The following is a 27,185-nucleotide window of genomic DNA, read 5'->3' as shown; positions in this document are numbered from 1 at the left end:
AAACACTCGGGAGAGGTCCTCCCAAGTGTAGATGCTGTTGGGTGCCAACTGATTTAGCCAAGCTCTGGCTGAGCCCTCTAACATGAGAGGCAAATGCTTCATAGCCACCTCATCATTGCCACCGCCAATCTGTACAGCCACTCTGTAATCTTCAAGCCAAGTGTCAGGTTTAGACTCACCGGTGAACTTGCTGACTCCCGTCGCCAACCTGAAGTTGGGAGGACTCACCGCGGCTCTGATGGCTCGATGAAACACTCTGGCCCCAAAGCATGTACTCTGCTGCTGGCAGGCGCATCCCTGTCGTGGCCTTCTCGATGAGCTCTGTTTCTGTCAACCAAACCTTGAACGAGGATGGATCTCGCATCAAAGCCTGGATCCCTGGGGTCGACTGGAATCCTCTGCCCAACACTATGAGGGCGTCTGTCATCTTGCTGTCGAGGCGCATACGACCCACTCCTCGGGGGAGGGGTTGACACTCGACACCGATCATCACGATTGAATCGGTGATCATACTGCTCATTTCTTCTGTACTGATCGTGCCGATCTCCACGTCCCTCACGCCTCAGGGGCGATCTCGGGCTGTGAGCCGACTGGACTGTATCCGTTGCAACGGATCGACTGTGTATCCTATTCCGTGACTGAGAAACAGCGGAATTCTGGTTTCCCGCCGCCCGAAGCAACGCTCTGATCTGCAACAAGCCCCTGCCAGCCTCTGACTAGGAGGGCTGAATCGATTCTGCTATACGGGCCGCGGCGGCCAAATTCTGAACTGGGGTTCGATATACCTGTGTCGGCGGGAAGAGCTGACGTCGACTGGACTCGGGAGCTCGCTGACGCGCTTGCTCGTCGAGTATTCGCTGGAGATTCTCCAGTCGAGTGCGCTCGGCCAAGTTGGCCAAGCGCGCGTCCTCCAAGGCCCGGGCCTCGGGGGTTTCTCCGATGATAGGAGTGTGGAGTGCATCCATGTTCCGGCGGCGAAGCTCCTCTCGCTGCAATGACGTGAGAGGTTCGGGGAGATACTCATCGTGGGGATGCGACGGGTCGCCCCCACCCGCGCCTCCATCAGCGCGAGGGAAACCGGGAGGACTGTGCGATCCATCGACCGCCAGAACCTCAGCCGCTGGGCCGCTGCTGTCGCACTCGGATGCGGTCTCCGAGGAGCCAGTCGACAGGTCAAACAGGCCGTAGAGGGATTAGTCGGGCTCGATTGCCGCGACTTGTGGAGCGGCCGACTGGCGAGCCACGGCATGCCTCACCCACCTCTGAAGCCTCGACCGACCGGAGCGCTTGCGCTGGTGGGAGACAGGGCGGGGAGACGACACGGGGGCCGACCGATACTGGGTCGACGGCTGCCGCAGGAGGACGCCACGAACGCATGCGCGGAAGTGCGTCACACCGCGGACAGGGAGAGCGTCGATGTCGAGTGGTGCCTCCTGAAGCCAAGCGGAGTCGTCGGCGATGAACGTGAGCGCGCTGAGACGGATCTCGCGGCCCTCCACCAAAACTCCGCACGAAACCATGATCAAAGGGATCGGAAAAATCGCAACTTCTCCAACTAGGCGCTAAGATTCCTGCCCCACGGTGGGCGCCAACTGTCGTGGTTCTAACTCTGACAGTGATGTAGGGGGTAAGTATGGAGAGGCAAGATCTTAGCTATGGGGAAGTTGTAAGCACGCGAGGTTTACGAGTTCAGGGCCTTCTCGGAGGAAGTAATAGCCCTACGTCTCGGAGCCCGGAGGCGGTCGACTGGATTATGCGTGTATGAATTACAAGGGTGCGAACCCTTGCTACTGAGGAGGGGGTGGCTTATATAGAGTTCGCCAGACCTCTCCCGCCCTCAGTAATGCAGGGTTAAAATACATTAAGACTGGGCGTTACTGGTAACGTCCCTAATAAAGTGCTATGATGACCATAAAGACTACTTAATGGCCGACCGTTTGCCTGCGGAGTGACTTTAGATCTCCTGGCAGTCGAGTGGTTGGCTTCGTGGACGAGTGGTAGCTTCCTGGTCGAGTGTGTTGAATCCGTCGAGTGGGATACCTTCAAGTCGATTGGAAAGGTGACTTCTTCTAGAGATGTCCTTGGGTAGGTCTCTTAGGACAGGTCCATGCCCCTACCCTAGGTACATAGCTTCATCAACAGGTAACACGGATATAAGGAGAAATACTTTCGAATTCTCAGTTTTGAGCAAATCAGATTGACCCGGCATCCCCAAGCATTATGATCCGGTGTCTACAACAATCATAGCTCGGCGTCATCAATAATTATGACCCAGCATCGGCAACAATTATGACCTGGTGCTATCAATATTTACAAACTGTATATTTTGGCAATGATAAGCCGACAAGTTCTACAAGCCGGCTAAAAGTCAGATGAGTATTTCAAGGCCAATATATTTTTAAGCCGGCGCTTTGGAAACCGATTCAAGTGGATTATTTTTTACAATATTTCTCTACAAGAGACCAATGTCAGCAAATTAATTCTGAAGCTGGCCTATTGACCCGGATTTCTCAAAAGAAGTATCTGGATTTTTTACATTGACAAAGTCGAAACATATCTGCTAAGGGAGATTTTCTATGAGATCATGGACATGTAGATATCAGCAAGGAGATGATAAGGACTTAAAAATGATCAGAATTAGTTTAACATGGATAAATCCAAATTAAACCGGGGGCTAATGTCGGGGATATACCCCCCGGTACGACCCGGCCAGACTTGGCGCTTCATCGTAACCCACCGGAGGATTGGCGACTCACTAGTCTGGCGGTTCACTGGTGTGACAACTCACGAGCCAGGCGACTTAATGATGGCCCCGACAGCGGGTCAGACGGATGACAAGGGCCCAAGGCCCAGTAGGCCGGCTCATGTTATTGTGGGCCGGCTTAAGACGGAAGGCATGAGGAATATTTCCTTTACGAAGAAGTAAGACCCGGACTTGTAATCAACTGATAAGAGAAAATAAACTAGTCCTAGTCCTACTAGGACTCCACATGTAACCCGTGAAGGAAATATGCCCTAGAGGCAATAATAAAGTTATTATTTATTTCCTTATTTCATGATAAATGTTTATTATTCATGCTAGAATTGTATTAACCGGAAACATAATACATGTGTGAATACATAGACAAACAGAGTGTCACTAGTATGCCTCTACTGCACTAGCTCGTTGATCAAAGATGGTTAAGTTTCCTAGCCATAGACATGAGTTGTCATTTGATTAACAGGATCACATCATTAGGAGAATGATGTGATTGACATGACCCATTCCGTTAGCTTAGCACTCGATCGTTTAGTATGTTGCTATTGCTTTCTTCATGACTTATACATGTTCCTATGACTATGAGATTTAGTAACTCCCGTGTGCTGGAGGAACACTTTGTGTGCTACCAAACGTCACAACGTAACTGGGTGATTATAAAGGTGCTCTACAGGTGTCTCCAAAGGTACATGTTGGGTTGACGTATTTCGAGATTAGGATTTGTCACTCCGATCGTCGGAGAGGTATCTCTGGGCCCTCTCGGCAATGCACATCACTTAAGCCTTGCAAGCATTGCAACTAATGAGTTAGTTGCGGGATGATGTATTACGGAACGAGTAAAGAGACTTGCCGGTAACGAGATTGAACTAGGTATTGGATACCGACGATCGAATCTCGGGCAAGTAACATACCGATGACAAAGGGAACAACGTATGCTGTTATGCGGTCTGACCGATAAAGATCTTCGTAGAATATGTAGGAGCCAATATGGGCATCCAGGTCCCGCTATTGGTTATTGACCGGACACGTATCTCGGTCATGTCTACATTGTTCTCGAACCCGTAGGGTCCGCACGCTTAAGGTTTCGATGACAGTTATATTATGAGTTTATACATTTTGATGTACCGAAGGTTGTTCTGAGTCCCGGATGTGATCACGGACATGACGAGGAGTCTCGAAATGGTCGAGACATAAAGATTGATATATTGGAAGCCTATGTCTGGATATCGGAAGTGTTCCGGGTGAAATCGGGATTTGACCGGAGTACCGGGAGGTTACCGGACCCCCCCAGGAGGTATATGGGCCTTAGTGGGCCTTAGTGGAAAAGATAAGAGGCAGCCAGAGATGGGCCGCGCGCCCCTCCCCTCCCTTGGTATGAATAGGACAAGGAGAGGGGGCCGGCCCCCCTTCCTCTTTTCCCCCCTCCACGAATCCGATTCCAACTAGGAAAGGGGGGGGAGTCCTACTCCAAGAGGGAGTAGGACTCCTCCTGGCGCCTCTCCTGGCCGGCCGCACCCCCCCCCCTTTGAGCCTTTATATACAGAGGCAGGGGCACCCCCTAGAGACACAAGTTGATCCACGTGATCATATTCTTAGCCGTGTGCGGTGCCCCCTTCCACCATAGTCCTCGATAATATTGTAGCAGTGCTTAGGCGAAGCTCTGCGGCATTAGTACATCAAAATTGTCACCACGCCGTCGTGCTGACGGAACTCTTCCCCGACACTTTGCTGGATCGGAGTCCGGGGATCGTCATCGAGCTGAACGTGTGCTAGAACTTGGAGGTGCCGTAGTTTCGGTGCTTGATCGGTCAGGCCGTGGAGACGTACGACTACATCAACCAAACACTTCCGTTGTCGATCTACAAGGGTACGTAGATCACACTCTCCCCTCTCGTTGCTATGCATCACCATGATCTTGCGTGTGCGTAGGAATTTTTTTGAAATTACTACGTTCCCCAACAGTGGCATCCGAGCCTAGGTTTTATGTGTTGATGTTATATGCACGAGTAGAACACAAGTGAGTTGTGGGCGATATAAGTCATACTGCTTACCAGCATGTCATACTTTGGTTCGGCGGTATTGTTGGACGAAGCGGCCTGGACCGACATTACGCGTATGCTTACGCGAGACCGGTTCTCCCGAAGTGCTTTGCACATAGGTGGCTTGCGGGTGACAGTTTCTCCAACTTTAGTTCAACCGAGTGTGGCTACAACCGGTCCTTGCGAAGGTTAAAACAGCACCAACTTGACAAACTGTCGTTGTGGTTTTGATGCGTAGGTAAGATTGGTTCTTGCTTAAGCCCGTAGCAGCCACGTAAAACTTGCAACAACAAAGTAGAGGACGTCTAACTTGTTTTTGTAGGGCATGTTGTGATGTGATATGGTCAAGACATAATGCTAAAATTTATTGTATGAGATGATCATGTTTTGTAACCGAGTTATCGGCAACTGGCAGGAGCCATATGGTTGTCACTTTATTGTATGCAATGCAATCGCGCTGTAATGCTTTACTTTATCACTAAGCGGTAGCGATAGTCGTGGAAGCATAAGATTGGCGAGACGACAATGATGCTACGATGGAGATCAAGGTGTCGCGCCGGTGACGATGGTGATCATGACGGTGCTTCGGAGATGGAGATCACAAGCACAAGATGATGATGGCCATATCATATCACTTATATTGATTGCATGTGATGTTTATCTTTTATGCATCTTATCTTGCTTTGATTGACGGTAGCATTATAAGATGATCTCTCACTAAATTTCAAGAAAAAAGTGTTCTCCCTGAGTATGCACCGTTGCCAAAGTTCGTCGTGCCCAGACACCACGTGATGATCGGGTGTGATAAGCTCTACGTCCATCTACAACGGGTGCAAGCCAGTTTTGCACACGCAGAATACTCAGGTTAAACTTGACGAGCCTAGCATATGCAGATATGGCCTCGGAACACTGAGACCGAAAGGTCGAGCGTGAATCATATAGTAGATATGATCAACATATTGATGTTCACCATTGAAAGCTACTCCATTTTACGTGATGATCGGTTATGGTTTAGTTGATTTGGATCACGTGATCACTTAGAGGATTAGAGGGATGTCTATCTAAGTGGGAGTTCTTAAGTAATATGATTAATTGAACTTAAATTTATCATGAACTTAGTCCTGGTAGTATTAGCATATCTATGTTGTAGATCAATAGCTCGCGTTGTTGCTTCCCTATGTTTATTTTGATATGTTCCTAGAGAAAGTTGTGTTGAAAGATGTTAGTAGCAATGATGCGGATTGGATCCATGATCTGAGGTTTATCCTCATTGCTGCACAGAAGAATTATGTCCTTGATGCACCGCTAGGTGATAGACCTATTGCAGGAGTAGATGCAGACGTTATGAACGTTTGGCTAGCTCAATGTGATGACTACTTTATAGTTTAGTGCACAATGCTTAACGACTTAGAATCGGGACTTCAAAGATGTTTTGAATGTCATGGACCATATGAGATGTTCCAGGAGTTGAAGTTAATATTTCAAGCAAATACCCGAGTTGAGAGATATAAAGTCTCCAACAAGTTCTATAGCTACAAGATGGAGGAGAATCGCTCAAGTAGTGAGCATGTGCTCAGATTGTATGGGTACTACAATCGCTTGAATCAAGTGGGAGTTAATCTTCCAGATAAGATAGTGATTGACAGAATTCTCTAGTCACCATCACCAAGTTAGTAGAACTTCGTGATGAACTATAGTATGCAAGGGATGACGAAAACGACTCCTGAGCTTTTCATGATGATGAAATCAATGAAGGTAGAAATCAAGAAAGAGCATCAAGTGTTGATGGTTGACAAGATCACTAGTTTCAAGAAAAGGGCTAAGGGAAAAGGGGGAATTTCAAGAAGAACAGCTAGCAAGTTGCTGCTCAAGTGAAGAAGCCCAAGTCTAGACCTAAGCCTGAGACTGAGTGCTTCTACTTCAAAGGGACTGGTCACTGGAAGCGGAACTACCCCAAGTGATTGGCGGATAAGAAGGATGGCAAAGTAAACATAAGTATATTTGATATACATGATTATTGATGTGTACTTTACTAGTGTTTATAGCAACCCCTCAGTATTTGATTCTAGTTCAGTTGCTAAGAATAGTAACTCGAAACGGGAGTTGCAGAAACTAGTTAAGGGTGAAGTAACGATGTGTGTTGGAAATAGTTCCAAGATTGATATGATCATCATCGCACACTCCCTATACTTTCGGGATTAGTGTTGAACCTAAATAAGTGTTATTTCATGTTTGCATTGAGCATGAATATGATTTGATCATGTTTATTGCAATACGGTTATTCATTTAAGTTAGAGAACAATTGTTGTTCTATTTACATGAATAAAACCTTCTATGGTTATACACACCAATGAAATGGTTTGTTGGATCTCGATCGTAGTGATACACATATTCATAATATTGAAGCCAAAAGATGCAAAGTTAATAATGATAGTGCAACTTATTTGTGGCACTGCCGTTTAGGTCATATTGGTGTAAAGCGCATGAAGAAACTCCATGTTGATGGAATTTTGGAATCACTTGATTGTGAATCACTTGATGCTTGCGAACCATGCCTCATGGGCAAAATGACTAAGACTCCGTTCTCCGAAACAATGGAGCGAGCAACAAACTTATTGGAAATTATACATACTGATGTATGAGGTCCGATGATTATTAAGGCTCGCGGCAAGTTTCATTATTTTCAAAACTTCATAGATGATTTGAGCAGATATGGGTATATCTACTTGATGAAACATAAGTCTGAAACATTTGAAAAGTTCAAAGAATTTCAGAGTGAAGTGGAAAATCATCGTAACAAGAAAATAATGTTTCTACGATCTGATTGTGGAAGAGAATATTTGAGTTACGAGTTTGGCCTTCAATTAAAACAATGTGGAATAGTTTCACAAACTCATGCCACCTGGAACACCACAGCATAATGGTGTGTCCGAACGTCATAACTGTACTTTATTGGATATAGTACAATCTATGATGTTTCTTACCGATTTACCAATATCGTTTTGGGATCATGCATTAGAGACAGCTGCATTCACATTAAAAGGGGCACCATCTAAGTCCGTTGAGACGACACAATATGAACTATGGTTTGGCAAGAAACCAAAGTTGTCATTTCTTAAAGTTTGGGGTTGCGATGCTTATAAGAAAAAGTTTCATCATGATAAGCTCAAACCCAAATCGGAGAAATGTGTCTTCCTAGGATACCCAAAGGAGACAGTTGGGTACACCTTCTATCACAGATCCGAAGGCAAGACATTCATTGCTGAGAATGGATACTTTCTAGAGAAGAAGTTTCTCTCGAAAGAAGTGAGTGGGAGGAAAGTAGAACTTGATAAGGTAATTGTACCTTCTCCCGAATTGGAAAGTAGTTCATCACAGAAATCACTTCCAGTGATGCCTACACCGATTAGTGAGGAAGTTAATGATGATGATCATGAAATTTTGGATCAAGTTACTACCGAACCTCGTAGGTCAACCATAATAAGATCCGCACCAGAGTGGTACGGTAATCCTGTTCTGGAGGTTATGTTACTAGACCATGACAAACCTATGAACTATGAAGAAGCGATGGTGAGCCCAGATTCCGCAAAATGGTTTGAGGCCATGAAATCTGAGATGGGATCCATATATGAGAACAAAGTGTGGACTTTGGTTGACTTGCCCGATGACCGGCAAGCCATAGAAAATAAATGGATCTTCAAGAGGAAGACGGACGTTGGTAGTAGTGTTACTATCTACAAAGCTAGAATTGTCGCAAAAGGTTTTCGACAAGTTCAAGGTGTTGACTATGATGAGAGTTTCTCTCTCGTATCTATGCTTAAGTCTGTCCGAATCATGTTAGCAATTGCCGCATTTTATGAAATCTGGCAAATGGATAAACAAAACTGCATTCCTTAATGAATTTATTAAAGAAGAGTTGTATATGATGCAACCAGAAGGTTTTGTCAATCCTAAAGGTGCTAACAAAATATGCAAGCTCCAGCGATCCATCTATGGACTGGTGCAAGCATCTCGGAGTTGGAATACACGCTTTGATAAGTTGATCAAAGCATATAGTTTTATACAGACTTGCGGTGAAGCCTGTATTTAGAAGAAAGTGAGTGGAAGCACTACAACATTTCTGATAAGTATATGTGAATGACATACTGTTGATCGGAAATAATGTAGAATTATTCTGCAAAGCATAAAGGAGTGTTTGAAAGGAGTTTTTCAAAGAAAGACCTCGGTGAAGCTGCTTACATATTGAGCATCAAGATCTATAGAGATAGATCAAAACGCTTGATAAGTTTTTTCAATGAGTACATACCTTGACAAGATTTTGAAGTAGTTCAAAATGGAACAGTCAAAGAAAGAGTTCTTGCCTGTTTTACAAGGTGTGAAATTGAGTAAGACTCAAAGCCCCACCACGGCAGAAGATAGAAAGAGAATGAAAGTCATTCCCTATGCCTCAGCCATAGATTCTATAAAGTATGTCATGCTGTGTACCAGATCTATTGTATACCCTGCACTATGTTAAGAAAGGGAGTACAATAGTGATCTAGGAAGTAGATCACTGGACAACGGTCAAAATTATCCTTAGTGGAATAAGGATATGTTTCTCGATTATGGAGGTGACAAAAAGGTTCACCGTAAAGGGTTACGTCGATGCAAGTTTTGACACTGATCTGGATGACTCTAAGTCTCAATCTAGATACATATTGAAAGTGGGAGCAATTAGTTAGAGTAGCTCCGTGCAGAGCATTGTTGACATAGAAATTTGCAAAATACTTATGGATCTGAAGGTGACAGACCCGTTGACTAAAATTATCCCACAAGCAAAACATGATCACACCTTAGTACTCTTTGGGTATTAATCACATAGCGATGTGAACTAGATTACTGACTCTAGTAAACCCTTTGGGTGTTGATCACATATCGATGTGAACTATGGGTGTTAATCACATGGTGATGTGAACTATTGCTGTTAAATCACATGGAGATGTGAACTAGATTATTGACTCTAGTGCAAGTGGGAGACTGAAGGAAATATGCCCTAGAGGCAATAATAAAGTTATAATTTATTTCCTTATTTCATGATAAATTTTTATTATTCATGCTAGAATTGTATTAACCGGAAACATAATACATGTGTGAATACATAGACAAACAGAGTGTCACTAGTATGCCTCTACTTGACTAGCTCGTTGATCAAAGATGGTTAAGTTTCCTAGCCATAGACATGAGTTGTCATTTGATTAACGGGATCACATCATTAGGAGAATGATGTGATTGACATGACCCATTCCGTTAGCTTAGCACTCGATCGTTTAGTATGTTGCTATTGCTTTCTTCATGACTTATACATGTTCCTATGACTATGAGATTATGTAACTCCCGTGTGCCAGAGGAACACTTTGTGTGCTACCAAACGTCACAACGTAACTGGGTGATTATAAAGGTGCTCTACAGGTGTCTCCAAAGGTACATGTTGGGTTGACGTATTTCAAGATTAGGATTTGTCACTCCGATCGTCGGAGAGGTATCTCTGGGCCCTCTCGGTAATGCACATCACTTAAGCCTTGCAAGCATTGCAACTAATGAGTTAGTTGTGGGATGATGTATTACGGAACGAGTAAAGAGACTTGCCGGTAACGAGATTGAACTAGGTATTGGATACCGACGATCGAATCTCGGGCAAGTAACATACCGATGACAAAGGGAACAACGTATGTTGTTATGCGGTCTGACCGATAAAGATCTTCGTAGAATATGTAGGAGCCAATATGGGCATCCAGGTCCCGCTATTGGTTATTGACCGGAGAGGTATCTCGGTCATGTCTACATTGTTCTCGAACCCGTAGGGTCCGCATGCTTAAGGTTTCAATGACAGTTATATTATGAGTTTATACGTTTTGATGTACCGAAAGTTGTTCGGAGTCCCGGATGTGATCACGGACATGACGAGGAGTCTCGAAATGGTCGAGACATAAAGATTGATATATTGGAAGCCTATGTTTGGATATCGAAAGTGTTCCGGGTGAAATTGGGATTTTACCGGAGTACCGGGAGGTTACCGGAACCCCCCGGGAGGTATATGGGCCTTAGTGGGCCTTAGTGGAAAAGAGAAGAGGCAGCCGGAGATGGGCCGCGCGCCCCTCCCCTTCCTTGGTCCGAATAGGACAAGGAGAGGGGGCCGGCCCCCTTCCTCTTTTCCCCCCTCCGCGAATCCTATTCCAACTAGGAAAGGGGGGGAGTCCTACTCCCAGAGGGAGTAGGACTCCTCCTGGCGCGCCTCTCCTGGCCGGCCGCACCCCCCCTTTGAGCCTTTATATACGGAGGCAGGGGCACCCCCTAGAGACACAAGTTGATCCACATGATCATATTCTTAGCCGTGTGCGGTGCCCCCTTCCACCATAGTCCTCGATAATATTGTAGCAGTGCTTAGGTGAAGCCCTACGACATTAGTACATCAAGATCGTCACCACGCCGTCGTGCTGACGGAACTCTTCCCCGACACTTTGCTGGATCGGAGTCCGGGGATCGTCATCGAGCTGAACGTGTGCTAGAACTCGGAGGTGCCGTAGTTTCGGTGCTTGATCGGTCGGGCCGTGAAGATGTACGACTACATCAACCAAGTTAATGCTTCCGTTGTCGATCTACAAGGGTACGTAGATCACACTCTCCCCTCGTTGTTATGCATCACCATGATCTTGCGTGTGCATAGGAATTTTTTTGAAATTACTACTTTCGAGAGAAACTCCTTCTCTAGAAAGGATCCATTCTTAGAAACGAATGTCTTTCCTTCGGATCTGTGATAGAAGGTGTACCCAACAGTCTCCTTTGGGTATCCTATGAAGACACATTTCTCCGATTTGGGTTCGAGCTTATTAGGTTGAAGCTTTTTCACATAAGCATCGCAGCCCCAAACTTTAAGAAACGACAACTTTGGTTTCTTGCCAAACCATAGTTCATATGGCGTCGTCTCAACGGATTTTGATGGTGCCCTATTTAACGTGAATGCGGCCGTCTCTAAAGCATAACCCCAAAACGATAGCGGTAAATCAGTAAGAGACATCATGGATCGCAGCATATCTAGTAAAGTACGATTACGACGTTCGGACACACCATTACGCTGTGGTGTTCCGGGTGGCGTGAGTTGCGAAACTATTCCGCATTGCTTCAAATGTACACCAAACTCGTAACTCAAATATTCTCCTCCACGATCAGATCGTAGAAACTTTATTTTCTTGTTACGATGATTTTCAACTTCACTCTGAAATTCTTTGAACTTTTCAAATGTTTCAGACTTATGTTTCATTAAGTAGATATACCCATATCTGCTTAAGTCATCTGTGAAGGTGAGAAAATAACGATATCCGCCACGAGCCTCAATATTCATCGGACCACATACAACTGTATGTATGATTTCCAACAAATTTGTTGCTCTCTCCATAGTGCCGGAGAATGGTGTTTTAGTCATCTTGCCCATGAGGCATGGTTCGCAAGTACCAAGTGATTCATAATCAAGTGGTTCCAAAAGCCCATCAGTATGGAGTTTCTTCATGCGCTTTATACCGATATGACCTAAACGGCAGCGCCACAAATAAGTTGCACTATCATTATCAACTCTGCATCTTTTGGCTTCAACATTATGAATATGTGTGTTACTACTATCGAGATTCATCAAAAATAGACCACTCTTCAAAGGTGCATGACCATAAAAGATATTACTCATATAAATAGAACAACCATTATTCTCTGATTTAAATGAATAACCGTCTCGCATTAAACAAGATCCAGATATAATGTTCATGCTCAACGCTGGCACCAAATAACAATTATTTAGGTCTAATATTAATCCCGAAGGTAGATGTAGAGGTAGCGTGCCGACCGCGATCACATCGACTTTGGAACCGTTTCCCACGCGCATCGTCACCTCGTCCTTTGCCAGTGTTCGCTTAATCCGTAGTCCCTGTTTCGAGTTGCAAGTATTAGCAACAGAACCAGTATCAAATACCCAGGTGCTACTGCGAGCTATAGTAAGGTACACATCAATAACATGTATATCACATATACCTTTGTTCACCTTGCCATCCTTCTTATCCGCCAAATACTTGGGGCAGTTCCGCTTCCAGTGACCAGTCTGCTTGCAGTAGAAGCACTCAGTTTCAGGCTTAGGTCCAGACTTGTGTTTCTTCTCTTGAGCAGCAACTTGCTTGCTGTTCTTCTTGAAGTTCCCCTTCTTCTTCCATTTACCTTTTTTCTTGAAACTAGTGGTCTTGTTGACCATCAACACTTGATGCTCCTTCTTGATTTCTACCTCCGCAGCTTTCAGCATTGCAAAGAGCTCGGGAATAGTCTTGTTCATCCCTTGCATATTATAGTTCATCACGAAGCTCTTGTAGCTTGGCGGCAGTGATTGAAGAATTCTGTCAATGACGCAATCATCTGGAAGATTAACTCCCAATTGAATCAAGTGATTATTATACCCAGACATTTTGAGTATATGCTCACTGACAGAATTGTTCTCCTCCATCTTGCAGCTATAGAACTTATTGGAGACTTCATATCTCTAAATCCGGGCATTTGCTTGAAATATTAACTTCAACTCCTGGAACATCTCATATGCTCCATGATGTTCAAAACGTCGTTGAAGTCTCGTTTCTAAGCCGTAAAGCATGGCACACTGAACTATCGAGTAGTCATCAGCTTTGCTCTGCCAGACGTTCATAACATCTGGTGTTGCTCCAGCAGCAGGCCTGGCACCCAGCAGTGCTTCCAGGACGTAATTCTTCTGTGCAGCAATGAGGATAATCCTCAAGTTACGGACCCAGTCTGTGTAATTGCTACCATCATCTTTCAACTTTGCTTTCTCAAGGAACGCATTAAAATTCAACGGAACAACAGCACGGGCCATCTATCTACAATCAAACATACATAAGCAAGATACTATCAGGTACTAAGTTCATGACAAATTTAAGTTCAATTAATCATATTACTTAAGAACTCACACTTAGAAAGACATCCCTCTAATCTTCTAAGTGATCACGTGATCCAAATCAACTAAACCATAACTGATCATCACGTGAAATGGAGTAGTTTTCAATGGTGAACATCACTATGTTGATCATATCTACTATATGACTCACGCTCGATCTTTCGATCTCAGTGTTCCGAGGCCATATCTGCATATGCTAGGCTCGTCAAGTTTAACCTGAGTATTCTGCGTGTGCAAAACTGGCTTGCACCCGTTGTAGATGGACGTAGAGCTTATCACACCCTATCATCACGTGGTGTCTGGGCACGACGAACTTTGGCAACGGTGCATACTCAGGGAGAACACTTTTATCTTGATAATTTAGTGAGAGATCATCTTATAATGCTACCGTCAATCAAAGCAAGATAAGATGCATAAAAGATAAACATCACATGCAATCAATATAAGTGATATGATATGGCCATCATCATCTTGTGCTTGTGATCTCCATCTCCGAAGCACCGTGTGATCACCATCGTCACCGGCGCGACACCTTGATCTCCATCGTAGCATCGTTGTTGTCTCGCCAATCTTATGCTTCCACGACTATCGCTACCACTTAGTGATAAAGTAAAGCATTACAGCGCGGTTGCATTGCATACAATAAAGCGACAACCATATGGCTCCTGCCGGTTGCCGATAACTCGGTTAAAAAACATGATCATCTCATACAAGAAAATTTAGCACCATGTCTTGACCATATCACATCACAACATGCCCTGCAAAAACAAGTTAGACGTCCTCTACTTTGTTGTTGCAAGTTTTACGTGGCTGCTACGGGCTTAAGCAAGAACCAATCTTACCTACGCATCAAAACCACAACGATAGTTTGTCAAGTTGGTGCTGTTTTAACCTTCGCAAGGACCGGGCGTAGCCACACTCGGTTCAACTAAAGTTGGAGAAACTGTCACACGCAAGCCACCTATGTGCAAAGCACGTCGGGAGAACTGGTCTCGCGTAAGCGTACGCGTAATGTCGGTCCGGGCCGCTTCGTCCAACAATACCGCCGAACCAAAGTATGACATGCTGGTCAGCAGTATGACTTATATCGCCCACAACTCACTTGTGTTCTACTCGTGCATATAACATCAACATATAAAACCTAGGCTCGGATGCCACTGATGGGGAACGTAGTAATTTCAAAAAAAATTCTACGCACACGCAAGATCATGGCGATGCATAGCAACGAGAGGGGAGAGTGTGATCTACGTACCCTTGTAGGTCGACAACGGAAGCGTTTGGTTGATGTAGTCGTACGTCTCCACGGCCCGACCGGTCAAGCACCGAAACTACGGCACCTCCGAGTTCTAGCACACGTTCAGCTCGATGACGATCCCCGGACTCCGATCCAGCAAAGTGTCGGGGAAGAGTTCCGTCAGCATGACGGCGTGGTGACGATCTTGATGTACTACTGTCGCAGGGCTTCGCCTAAGCACCGCTACAATATTATCGAGGACTATGGTGGAAGGGGCACCGCACACGGCTAAGGATATGATCACGTGGATCAACTTGTGTCTCTAGGGGGTGCCCCTGCCTCCGTATATAAAGGTTCAAAGGGGGGGTGCGGCCGGCCTAGAGGTGGCGCGCCAGGAGGAGTCCTACTCCCTTCGGGAGTAGGACTCCCCCCCCCAATCCTAGTTGGAATAGGATTCGCGAGGTGGAAAAGAGGGAGAGAGAAGGAGGGGGCGCCGGCCCCCTCTCTCCTTGTCCTATTCGGACTAGGGGGGAGGGGCGCGCGGCCCAGCCCTGGCCGCCTCTCCTCTTCTTCCACTATGGCCCACTAAGGCCCATATAGCTCCCGGGGGGTTCCGGTAACCTCCCGGTACTCCGGTAAAATCCTGATTTCACCCGGAACACTTCCGATATCCAAATATAGGCTTCCAATATATCAATATTTATGTCTGGACCATTTCGAGACTCCTCGTCATGTCCGTGATCTCATCCGGGACTCCGAACAACCTTCGGTACATCAAAATGCATAAACTCATAATATAACTGTCATCGTAACCTCAAGCGTGCGGACCCTACGGGTTCGAGAACAATGTAGACATGACCGAGACATGTCTCCGGTAAATAACCAATAGCGGAACCTGGATGCTCATATTGGTTCCTACATATTCTACGAAGATCTTTTATCGGTCAGACCGCATAACAACATACGTTGTTCCCTTTGTCATTGGTATGTTACTTGCCCGAGATTCGATCATCGGTATCCAATACCTTGTTCAATCTCGTTACCGGCAAGTCTCTTTACTCGTTCTGTAATACATCATCCTGCAACTAACTCATTAGTTGCAATGCTTGCAAGGCTTAAGTGATGTGCATTACCGAGAGGGCCCAGAGATACCTCTCCGACGATCGGAGTGACAAATCCTAATCTCGAAATACGTCAACCCAACATGTACCTTTGGAGACACCTGTAGAGCACCTTTATAATCACCCAGTTACGTTGTGACGTTTGGTAGCACACAAAGTGTTCCTCCGGCATACGGGTTACATAATCTCATAGTTATAGGAACATGTATAAGTCATGAAGAAAGCAATAGCAACATACTAAACGATCAGATGCTAAGCTAAGGAATGGGTCATGTCAATCAGATCATTCAACTAATGATGTGATCCCGTTAATCAAATGACAACTCTTTGTCTATGGTTAGGAAACATAACCATCTTTGATTAACGAGCTAGTCAAGTAGAGGCATACTAGTGACACTTTGTTTGTCTATGTATTCACACATGTATTATGTTTCCGGTTAATACAATTCTAGCATGAATAATAAACTTTTATCATGACATAAGGAAATAAATAATAACTTTATTATTGCCTCTAGGGCATATTTCTTTCAGTCACACCGATCACACGACCAAGGGGATACTTAAAATAGAAGCAGCAGAAGATAATTCAGCCATGTATTCTAACTGTGTTTCCGCTTTACAAATAACCCGCACATTATTAAATTATTCAGCTGTCTGTGAGGCTCTTACCATGTCCTATCATCAAACCAGTTCCAGAACTCGTAGATTCCATTCTTGACAGAAACTGCACAAGTAGGGGTAATTCAGAACCAATATAGTACATAACTGCATCAAGCCAGCTTTTAAGTTCCTAATGTAAGCACTTGTTTGCTACATACTTCCACTAATCATCCATAGTAAGCATGAACTACCAATCACCCTCGTCACTAACCTTGGTGCAGAACCACACGGGGGCTAAATCCTCTCCCAATGTTGCGACTGTGTGGAAGGAGGGAGACAACCTCCGTCGCTCCACGCCCTTGAAGACGGGCAGATCGGGAAACTTTGCGTTGAGATCGCCATCACCCATGGCTCGCCGTCGAGTGGAACGCTCGCCATCCTTCTGCCTACCCCTCTCCTCGAGGTGGATTTCGGCAGCCCCTCCATCCCTAGCGGATGAGAGAGAGTGGAGATGAGAGCTGCGTCCCCGATGGTGACACGTTTACATATTAAATTCCGAAAACCATGATACTTTAGTACAACAAGTAGATGCTAAAAAAATCTATCGTTAAATAAAGTGGCTGGTGCTATAATTCTTTGCTATGGTCTTACAAAAACTATTAAGCTGGTCCAGAAATTATTAGTATGACTAACATACGACAAATTCAAAGTCCAAGCTGTCAATCTTTTCAAGAAAACAATATGTGTTTGCTTCTTTAATAAAAGAAAAGAATCAGGAACTCTCACAAAATATTCTGCAAACAATTATAACTCAAGAAACAAAGAAACATGGCCTGAAGTAGATCAACAACATAAAACTTGACAACCTATATCACTCCTAGGACTAAATTAGGAGACCAAAAAACCCTTGCAGAATTTACATGCCAACAGAGAACAAATTGATGACCAAACAAGACTTAGTTCTGGAGTACTAATAAGAAAGATAGATAAATGGATGATGGTTAAGCGTCATAGATAACTTAGTAGATAAATGGATGATGGATAACTCGTCAGGCCTATGGAGCTATCATAGCATGGATAACTCGTCAGGCATAACATAGCTGCAACCAACACAAGAGAGGTGTTCTACATAGATAGATACATAGGTAGACAGAGATATGAATCAAATAGGGGATCCCATGCACTTACCTAGAATTTGTCTTCAGAAGGTTTGTGCATGGCTGCTGAAGGTTGCGGCTGATGGGGCTATCCACGGCTGCGACTACGGGGCAGGCGGATGGGGTAGGGGGCAGCAGACGGATGGAGCTCGGGGCGGTGGACGGCCGAAGCTCGCTGTCGGGGCCGGCGGATGGATGTCCAGCTGCTACTTGCGGCTCGGCGACTCAGATCTTTGGCTTGGCATCGCCGGAGCCAACGATCAGAAGCCACGCCAGTCCCTTACTGTGCAGTCCCCAGAGACCTCGCCGGCGCACCCGACACCGCGGTGGCTGCCCGGGCCCGAGCCTCCATGCCGGCGTCATCGTGGCGTGGACGGGAGGCCCTGCCCCGCGAGACGGAGGGATCTGACGTTGCTACCACTCGGGGACTTCCTCCCGTGTGCTCCCGAGATCCAAATCGAGAAAATCAGGGGATATGAGGCTGGAGGAGGTGGAGCTCGGGACGGGAGATGAAGAGGGCACGGGCACTGGCGGCGGCACACAGTGTATTTGTGGAGAAAGAGGCGGCAACGGAGCAGCAGGGAAGAGGCGGGGGTTGGAGGAGAGGAAAGGAAAGAGAGACAGAGGGATCACGTGTGTTGGAAACCTTCATGGGGAAGGAAACGAGAGATATTTTCCTCTCCAGGCTCGATCCCAATTGGCCTCCCAAATAGTGCGAGTGATGAGGTGTCCGTCTCCACCGATTGCCATTTGCGCCACCGTTAAAGAGTTGTATTAGCACTGATGCCAAAAGTAAAAAATATCCGACTTTTGCTACAATTTTGCCCCATCAATTTATGCAATGTCCTATAAAAAAGGAAACAGTAACGCCCACACGTGTGGGCGTTTGCATCTCGCCCACACGCGTGGATCCGCATCCGTTTGTAGGTGCACGAATCTTGGCATGTTTGTGGTGCCACGTAGGACTGGACCGGTGTGTGGGCATTCATCCAGTCGCCCACACGTTCGTTTCACCACACGGAGGGGCCGGTGTGTGGGCATTTAGCAATTCGCCCACACACCAGTTTTCACTCACACACAAGGGCTGGTGTGTGGGCATTTGCCATCTCGCCCACACGCCCGTCTTTCTCTCCCACACCCAAACTGCCAGTTTGTCAAGACCTCGATTCCAAGTCACATCGATCTAGCCGGTAACACCTCATATCACTTTGCGGCCTCACGCATGGTATTCCCACAGGTGTCGCCTTACCATGGTCCGGGACCGTTTGCGCCTTTTGGCTCACGTATATGATAGTGTCGCTAGCATCCATATGACAGAGAACCCGGACCGACATGGCTAGTCGTGAACCCAAAGCGGCACTAACCTATGGGGACAAGCATACATGAATCACATCGAGCGTGTCAGTCAGCAGCGTGTGAATCCGGGCTGTAGCACTGGGCTAACAGGACTCCGGGAACCCGGGCTGTAGCAGGCTAGGCAGGACTCCGGATGTCACCGCGTGACATTTCCCCGAAGGGACAAACACAGGAACGAAGTGAAACACATGCCGGCCAGTCAAGTGTCCTGAGCAGTAGTGCTGGGCTAACAGGACTCCGGTGAACCGGGCTGTAGCGGACTACTATGGCTCATGGAAGCACTAGACTAGATTTCCCCATAAGAGAGACTTCCAAGGATAAACAACTAGATTGTCGGATCCCACACATACCAAGCATTTCAATCATACACACAATATGCTCGATATGTGTAAATACAACATGGCATCACAACATAACTCTACAACTCAAGTATTTATTCATAAGGCTCCGAGGAGCGAGATATTACAAACATGGGTCTCATGACCCAACAATCATAGCATACAAGTCAAGCACATGCGGAAGCTTAACATGTCTGAGAACAGACATCTACAAATGAAAAAGGCTAAGAAACCTGACTATCTACCAGATCCTGCCGAGGGCACAAGATCGTAGCTGAGGTATCAAGCTAAACGTCGAAGTCCACGCGGAACTACTAGCGAGACTGAAATCTCTCTGCAAAACATAAATTAAGCAAACGTGAGTACAAAGGTACTTAGCAAGACTTACATCAGAACTAAACTACATATGCATCGGTATCAACAAGGGGGGTGGTGGAGTTTAACTGCAGCAAGCCAGCTTTGACTCAGTGGCTAACCTGAACTATGATTGCAAGCAACTCTTTTGAGGTGGCACACACGAGTCCACATATTCACCATTCAATACACCACCATGGATCCGCCCCCGTCTCCCTACGAGAAGGCCATCCATAGCACTCACGCTTATCTTGCGAGTTTTAGAGTATCCACTTTCACTTGTCTATGAACTGTTATAGGCAACCCAGAAGTCCATTACCGCGGACACGGCTATTCGAATAGATGATGTTAACCCTGCAGGGGTGTACTTCTTCACACACGCTCTCACCACTTACCGCCGTTTACATGACATGTACTCGGCAACCTTCAAGCGGAAGCCCAACGAGGGTATCATCCACGGCCTACCTAAACACTCAAGTCTCTAGTCCAGGTTTATCACCTATCCAGGTTCCATCCGCAGGGAGTCCGGACGAGGTTTCCACATACGGCCCCGGACGATGTGTACAGGGTTCCGAGACACCAAACGGGCGCCCAGCATGCCCGGCCACGGTGTATCTACCGCATCATAGCCTTGTGGTAGGGCATCATTGCCTTGAGGACATGGCCTTTGACGAATGACGGAGGACATGGCCTTGTGGTAGGGCATCATTGCCTTGAGGAATTTGCACTTGATCCAATTGTCATCCGTGTCCTTGCTCCCGTGATCTCGTAGTGAGACTGCGAGTTTGGTTACTCTCCGATAAAGCTCATGAGGTTCTTCATCTTCTTTCATAGCAAACTCATCGGCCTCATCTTGCACCACTTCATAGTTGGAGCGTTGAATGCTTGCGCTTCCCCGGTAGAGAGAGACAACACAATGCCATGCATCTTTGGCCAAGGCGAAGGGACGAAGATGAGGTAGGTCTTCGGGTGGAATTGCATCTTGAATGATGAAGAGAGCATTCTCATTGAATTGATTATCCACAGCTTCTCGAGGAGTGAAGTTGCTTGGATGATGCGGATAAAAACCTTCTTCAATGATTCTCCAAAGGTTAGTGTTCACATGATTTAAATGACGTTTAAAGTGGTAAACCCAAGAATCAAAGTCCTCATTTTTCACAATCTTAGGGGGAGGACCGGCATGATTCAAATGAGTAGAAGGAACCGGTCCACCATAAACAAGTGGTGGTTCCAGATGAGCAAAGATGCCGGTGCCATTTTTACCACTAGAAGATGGAGCCTTTTCACTACTAGCTTCCCCCTTGTCGGGGATAACATCCGTCACCTTGTTGGTGGGATCACCCACTTTCAACGGTGCGGTGGAAAGTTTAAGCCCCTCAAGAAATTTAGTAAACATGCTTTCAACCTCGGTCGTCATGGAGGTCTTGAATGTCTCTAAGGCCACATTGAATTCCTCACGAGAGACCGAGGTTCCCCCATCGCCCGTGGACGAGATCGGATTCACACCGGAGTGTTCCTCCACACCGTCTATGGTATCAACCATACTCTTTGGACGGCAAAGTCCTTAATAAAGAGACGAGGCTCTGATACCAATTGAAAGGATCGATATGGTTGACTAGAGGGGGGTGAATAGGCAACTACCAATTTTAACTTTTCTTTATCAACTTAAACTTTGCATCAAAGTAGGTTGTCTAGATGTGCAACTATGTGAGCAACCTATATGATGCAATACCAACAAGCAAACAAGCAAGCAAGAGAAGTAACACTAAAGAGCTTGCACAAGTAAAGGTAAGAGATAACCAAGAGTGGATCCGGTGAAGACGAGGATGTGTTACCGAAGTTCCTTCCCTTTGAGGGGAAGTACGTCTCTGTTGGAGCGGTGTGGAGGCACCATGCTCCCCAAGAAGCCACTAGGGCCACCGTATTCTCCTCACGCCCTCACACAATGCCAGATGCCGTGATTCCACTAATGGTGCCCTTGAAGGCGGCGACCGAACCTTTACAAACAAGGTTGGGGCAATCTCCACAACTTAATCGGAGGCTCCCAACAAAACCATGAAGCTTCACCACAATGGACTATGGCTCCATGGTGACCTCAACCGTCTAGGGTGCTCAAACACCCAAGAGTAACAAGATCCGCTAGGGATGAGTGGGGGAATCGAAAATCCCTTGGTGGAAGTGTAGATCGGGGCCTTCTCAACCACTCCCGAGCAAATCAATAAGTTTGATTGGCTAGAGAGATAGATCGGGCGAAAATGGAGCTTGGAGCATTTAATGGAGCTTGAGCAATAAATGGAGTTTGGGGGAGGAAGAGGTGAGTCAAAGAGAAGAAGGGGACTCCCTATTATAGTGGGGGCAACAATCCAACCGTTGCCCCCCACCAACCAGCCCCGCACAGGGCGGTACTACCGCTAAGAGGGGGCGGTACTACCGCTAGGTCAGCGGTACTGCCGCACCAGCCAGCGGCACTGCCGCGCAGAGGAGACTAGTAGGGAAAAGGACCCAACGCGGTACTACAGCGGTGGTAGGGGCGGTACTACCGCTTCTGAAATGGTACTACCGCCTCTACAACCACAACTAGTGCCGCAAAACCCGACACGAGAAAAACACCCCTCGAGTCGAGGCGGTAGGAGCCAGACAGCCCAGCGGTACTACGGCAGCAGGGTCACGGGCAGTACTACCACTGTGGAGCGATACCGCCGCTTGTGACCCTTCGGCCGTACTACCGCTGGTAGTGCGGTACTACCGCTGGGACACTGAAGAGAGAGAGAGAGAGAGAATCTCTCCAATGAGGCTGAGGACGAGGCGGTGGTGCCAGGCACCCCAGCGGTACTACTGCTGTGGAGACAAGGGCGGTACTACCGCTGTGGAGCGGTACTGCCGCTTGTGTCTCCTCAGCGGTACTACGGCTGGATTGCGCGGTACTACCGCTGGGACCCAGACAGGACATGGAAAAGTGGAGAGACCTCTTCAAAGGAATGGACAAGCTCGAAGGGTGAGAAGCTGATGTGTACGTGTTGATTCCACCCATGCAAAACCCCAACGGACCCCCTCTTGATAGTACAGTGCCCTCTATGCAACTAGTCCACCGAGAGAGAAACGAAAGAGCTACACCGTCTTGAAGGACACTCCGAAGGGAAGGAAACGCCTCGTGCCAGGGATGAATCTATGAACTATTCAAAGCACATGATTAGTCCGCAAACATGTTGTCATCAATCACCAAAACTACCTTGAGAGAGATATGCCGTAACAGATGGCAACTGTAGTTGAGCAACCATGGCAACTGTAGTTCAGCGACCTGGCAACTGCAGTTAAACGAACATTGAAGAGGGTCCGGACCATGTCAACTGCGGGGACGCGTGGTGACTGTCACGCGGGGCGTGCGGGGCCGTGAGTTAGGTGGCTGAGAGAGGTCGTGTGGGCGTTATGCATTTTGCCCACACGTAGGCATGTGAGAGGGACCGCAAGAAAAAAATGAGGCGTGTGGACGCTAGTTGTTTTGACCACACGTAGGTGTGTGGGCTAGTCTTCTTAGACATCACACAAAACGTGTGGGCAGACCCCTTAACACCCACACATGTGGCAGTTATCGTCATCCATAAAAAATTGCATCAAAAGTTATTTCCAACTACCTAAAGCTAATAGTGCCAAACATGATATCAGATGAACAATCAGGTTTTTGTTTCTGGGGGATTAATTACTGACAACATTATTGCTGTATATGAATGTCTCCACTTTATGAAAAGGAATAGAGCAAAGAAATTTTGTTTCCGTTTTTCTAATGTACAGAATTTCAATAAATGCTCGCATTATTTTTAAAGCTATAATTTTTTTTAAATAATTCACATGTACAAATATATATTCATTCCGATGTAAAAAACGCACAAAAAACAGGTACGACAATCACTACAGTACCAGTTGTTGTAGCAGAACGCAAAGATTTTTTTTTGAGGTGTAACTACGGATTTATTCAAAGTTCAAAGAGTTTGGAACACAAATAATGTCTGGAACAGTCCCTAGCCACACATGGCAGCCTACGTCGAGAGTTGACGCGGCCTTAGCTAATCTATGAGCCTCACTAATACATTCCCTTGGTTCATGCAGAAAGACAACATGCTCAAAATTCCTCCTGCGAATAGCTATCTCATGCAGAATTGGCGCATAAACTGGAGCTGTATCTCGGCTCATATTGGTGATTACTTAAGCACAATCAGAGGCGATTAGAAGTCGCTGAACATGCAAGTCCTGGCCCAAGGACAAAGCCTCATTGCATGCCCACGCTTCCAAACTGGCTGGATCAGAGAGTCCATCGAACACAATAGCTGATGCTTCAAGGAAGGTTCCATTGCAGTCTCTGCATATAGCTGCTGCTGCACCTTTGTTTCCACTGCGAGATAAACCTCCATCCACATTTATTTTCACTTCTGTTTCTGCCGGTGGAAGCCACCCCCGACGCATCCGACGCGGTAGCGCTCATGCTTTAGCTTTCGGTAAAGAAGCAACGGTGATCTCCAGGTCCTACAGGTAGCGATTGATGAAACTCATTGTAGTTAAGGGACTCTCAAATTCATTATCATGGATGGCTTTCCTCCTGGCCCACCAGATAGACCACATTGTGATTAGCACACGAGCTAGGTCATGTCGAGGTAGCATGTCAAACAGCCAAAAGAGCCACTGTCTTGCGTCTTCAGATTGATTTGATATCACATGCTCAAGAATTCCTTCATCCCCCAAAGACCAGACACACCGAGCCATCCGGCAGTTGAGAAGAGAATGACGCCAAGTATCTTCAGTCGCTGAGCAAATCGCGCATACTGGAGATGTAGCCATCTTTCTCTCGTGTCTGGTCGATCCCGTCGGCAAAGACGTGTGGGCCAAACGCCACACAAAAACTCGGACCTTTGATGGTGTTGGGGAACGTAGCAGAAATTCAAAATTTTCCTACGTGTCATCAAGATCTATCTATGGAGAAACTAGCAACGAGGGGAAGGAGAGTGCATCTACATACCCTTGTAGATCGCTAAGAGGAAGCGTTCAAGAGAACGGGGTTGATGGAGTCGTACTCGTCGTGATCCAAATCACCGGAGATCCTAGTGCCGAACAGACGGCACCTCCGCGTTCAACACACGTACAGCCCGACGATGTCTCCCACGCCTTGATCCAGCAAGGAGAGAGGGAGAGGTTGAGGAAGACTCCATCCAGCAGCAGCACAATGGCGTGGAGGTGGTGGAGGAGCGTGGCTATCCTGCAGGGCTTTGCCAAGCACCACAGAAGAGGAGGAAGAAGAGATGCAGGGCTGCACCAAGAAGAGATCGAATCACGTGTGTTATGGGCAGCCCCCTAGGCCTCATATATATAGGGGAAGGGGAGGAGGCTGCGCCCCCTCTAGGGTTCCCACCCCTAGAGGGGCGGCAGCCCCAAACCCATCTAAGGTTGGCGGCCACAAGGGGGAGGAGAGGGAGGCACAGGGTATATGGGCCTTAGGGCCCATCTGCCCTTAGGGTTTGCCCCCTCTCCTCTTCTAGGCGCATGGGCCTTAGTGGGACTGGTGCCCTTGGCCCATGTAGACCAAGGAGCATTCCCTACAGCCCATGTGGCCCCCGGGGCAGGTGGCCCCACTTGGTGGACCCCCGGGACCCTCCCGGTGGTCCCGGTACATTACCGATAAACCCCGAAACTCTTCCGGTAACCAAAACAGGACTTCCCATACATAAATCTTTACCTCCGGACCATTCCGGAACTCCTCGTGACGTCCGGGATCTCATCCGGGACTCCGAACAACATTCGGTAACCACATACAAACTTCCTTTATAACCCTAGCGTCATCGAACCTTAAGTGTGTAGACCCTACGGGTTCGGGAGACATGCAGACATGACCGAGACGATCTCCGGTCAATAACCAACAGTGGGATCTGGATACCCATGTTGGCTCCCACATGTTCCACGATGATCTCATCGGATGAACCACGATGTCAAGGACTTAATCAATCCCGTATACAATTCCCTTTGTCTATCGGTACGATACTTGCCCGAGATTCGATCGTCGGTATCCCGATACCTTGTTCAATCTCGTTACCGGCAAGTCTCTTTACTCGTACCGTAACACATCATCCCGTGATCAACTCCTTGATCACATTGTGCACATTATGATGATGTCCTACCGAGTGGGCCCAGAGATACCTCTCCGCTTACACGGAGTGACAAATCCCAGTCTCGATTCGTGCCAACCCAACAGACACTTTCGGAGATACCTGTAGTGCACCTTTATAGTCACCCAGTTACGTTGTGACGTTTGATACACCCAAAGCACTCCTACGGTATCCGGGAGTTGCACAATCTCATGGTCTAAGGAAATGATACTTGACATTAGAAAAGCTGTAGCATACGAACTACACGATCTAGTGCTATGCTTAGGATTGGGTCTTGTCCATCACATCATTCTCCTAATGATGTGATCCCGTTATCAACGACATCCAATGTCCATGGTTAGGAAACCATAACCATCTATTGATCAACGAGCTAGTCAACTAGAGGCCCACTAGGGACATGGTGTTGTCTATGTATCCACACATGTATCTGAGTTTCCTATCAATACAATTATAGCATGGATAATAAACGATTATCATGAACAAGGAAATATAATAATAATCAATTTATTATTGCCTCTAGGGCATATTTCCAACAGATGGTACCTCTGTTTTCCACAGTCTTGACCAGTCATTCTTCATCGCCGTTTGATTCGAGTTGCTTGTTCGATTTTCCAACCAGTCTTCTCGCTAAAATTTAATTCCAGATATCATTCTGTAAGTAGAACGTACTGAGAATAAGCCCCTACGATCATAGTGCCACGCCCAGAAATCTTCATGCACTCGCGTACTAAGCGGAATATTCAGAATGACATCTATGTCTGGTGCAATGAAATGATCCTCTAATACTTGCCTATTCCATGTCCTGGTTGATTGATTAATCAGATCAGACACCAACAAGGGCGGGTTAGCTGATCGAGAGCATATCGGTCTCAGCTTGTAATCCCTCGGTAGCCAGTTCACTAGTAGAAAATAAAGCTTTAAAACCGGTTCGTAAGGGCCTTCAGTGCCGGTTCCATAACCGGCACTAAAGGATGGGCACTAAAGGCCCCCCCTTTAGTACCGGTTCAGCATGAACCGGTGCTAAAGTGCCACCACGTGGCATGAGCTCGTGTTACCAACCGGTATACTAAAGGGTTTTTTTTTGAATTTTTTTGAATTTTTT

At 46.6% G+C, this 27,185-nt stretch overlaps 1 long non-coding RNA gene across 1 annotated transcript in view; it reads right to left on the bottom strand.

Moving 5' to 3' along the window:
• LOC125549323 (uncharacterized) overlaps positions 1–18,131 on the bottom strand; it is a 44,117-nt gene extending 25,986 nt beyond the window's left edge. Inside the window, exons 1-2 of the long non-coding RNA XR_015599053.1 lie at positions 17,001–18,131; positions 16,799–16,853 (exon numbers count right to left, since the gene is read on the bottom strand). This is a non-coding gene — a long non-coding RNA (uncharacterized LOC125549323). The remainder of the gene's footprint in view (positions 1–16,798; positions 16,854–17,000) is intronic.
• Positions 18,132–27,185: the final 9,054 nt, after the last annotated feature.

This window comes from Triticum urartu, chromosome 3A (assembly GCF_056163025.1).
Source record: "Triticum urartu cultivar PI428250 chromosome 3A, HENAU_Tu73, whole genome shotgun sequence".
Lineage (NCBI taxonomy): Eukaryota > Viridiplantae > Streptophyta > Magnoliopsida > Poales > Poaceae > Triticum > Triticum urartu.
Note: the sequence above shows the minus strand (reverse complement) of the source record. Positions and strands in the feature narration are given on the sequence as shown.